Raw genomic sequence first — 2,193 nt, forward strand, 5'->3', positions numbered from 1 at the left:
GAAAGGAAAACGTTATTTTATGTCAAAACCTAGGTTCAAATATCAGCTCTGCCATCTCATAAACAACCACTGTACTGAATCTCTGTTTCCTCAGTTTTTGAATGAGAGAATTAGACTAGAGGAATTCCAAGTCCCCTTCCATTTCTAAATCCATGATGCGACACCTCCAGAGATCTAAAATTTGAGGTTCAAAATTTATCCCAACTTCACTATTATCTAGTGTCTAAGCAAACCAGAATGCTTGTAGAAAAGGTCTGGAAAGAAGAAATTGAACTCAAAGCTCACCAACAAAAGCATTCTTTGGAAGCTCTTTTCCCTCTTCTCCACCAAATTTATTCCAAATTGTCTATCTTCTAGCTTAAGTTAGAACTTCACAGAGACCACTGAATCTCATGAAGGATAAATCCTTAGTTCCAGGCTATTAGATAGTTTCTTGGCAGGGGTGGAGGGGGGACAATTGGCTGTTTTATGTGATTCTCTGTCACCTACACTTGAGCATCCAAATGGATAAAGGTATACAAATTAATCTCCAGGGATTATTCTGGATCTTGGTTATATATAGCTTTCCTCTGGGAAATAGACAAGATATGAAATTCTGGTGAAATGATTCCAATAGCCAATAAGAAAGCTGTTTCCCCTTCAAGAATATAAAAATATTATAAGTCTATAGAGAGAAAACAACAGAGGGAGGTTACCAAACCAAGAACTTGACTAACTCCTCTGGACTCCATCTGTGGTGAAGGGTGGAATGAAATGTTGCTGAAGGACTTTAGCCGAAAGATGCGTCGTTTTTTTTTTTTAGAAATTTGCTGCCCTCTAGAGGTTTGCTTTTAAAACTGCATGAGACAAATCTGATCTCGAGCAACTTCTCGGGTTCACTGTTTGATCCTGGGTGGCAGTAGCTTAGCATCTATAAAATCATAGGAGCCTAGGTAAAAAGCTGGAAGGGCTTTTATCCAAATGTCCTTTCTTCATTCTAAAAAAGAGGAAACTGAGGCCCAACGAAGTTAAGTGATTTGCCTAAGGTTGAAGCACAAGAGATACATGAGATTTGAAACCATGCTCTCTGACTCCAAAGCCAGCATTTTACTATTGTGTTCTTTATAGCTGTGCACAGGTGCTGACCAAGGATGTAATGATGTTTAAGCATCTCCTTCCCTAAACCACTCATCCTTTCCCCAAGTATAACATTTGCTAATAGAAAATGAGCTAAACAAAAAACTACCCACTCTAAATCCCACATAGTAACAGGAAGTGAGATGTATAGGGGAAGCTAGGAATGTTATACTAATTATTCTTGTCCCTAGGGTTAGTTCATCTAGTGAAAACTTATTAAAGATTAACCTATCAGCAGAATGGCCCAAGGAGTACACCTTTCAGGTCATTCAAATAAGTCTTTCTGCTTCTTGGGTTTCTCTCTTCACTCAAGAGTGTGCCTTATCCTTTTTTTCTATTCTATTTTTTCTATCTGTCTGATCCCAGCTTCTTGATCTCTTTTACTATCTCATCTTCTTTTCCACCATATTTTCTACCTAACTACTTATTTTACAGAAGAAACTGAAATCTGATGAGATGCTAAGTGACAGAAATGGGAGTACAAGTCTGATTATGTCACCCCTTCCACCCTTTCACCTCCAGTATCAAACAGTCTTCACTTTGGTCATTTAGAGCCCTTTACAACCTGGCCCCTTTCTACCATTCCCAGGATGCTTACATCTTACTCCCTTTAACAGATTCTCTGATCTATCATTGTCACACAAAATTCTTCCCACAAAATTCATTCTTCTCACTCCCTAACTTTGCTTTCTAGATGCTTACAGCATTTTTTTTTAATCTTTGACTTGGAAACTGGATTTTGGCTCTGACATTCTTGAGAGTTTTCATTTAAGGTTTCTTTCAGGAGGTGACCAATAGATTTTTTTCACTTTCACTCTGCTCTATGATTCTAAGCAGTCTCAGCAGTTTTGTTTCATAATTTTTTGGAATATGACATCCAGACAATGATTAGTTATCTTTCCTCAATTTTCCCCCCAGTTCAGTTGTTTTGTTTTGTTTTTTAATGAGATGACTTACATTTGTTCCTTTTTTTTCAGACTATTGACTTTATTATTTCTTCTTGTTGGGTGGAATTATTAACTTCTATTTGACCCATTCTAATTTTCAATGAATCTGTTGCTTGGATAAGTACCTCTT

The sequence above is a fragment of the Gracilinanus agilis genome, chromosome 2, assembly GCF_016433145.1.
Source record: "Gracilinanus agilis isolate LMUSP501 chromosome 2, AgileGrace, whole genome shotgun sequence".
Taxonomy (NCBI): Eukaryota; Metazoa; Chordata; class Mammalia; order Didelphimorphia; family Didelphidae; genus Gracilinanus; species Gracilinanus agilis.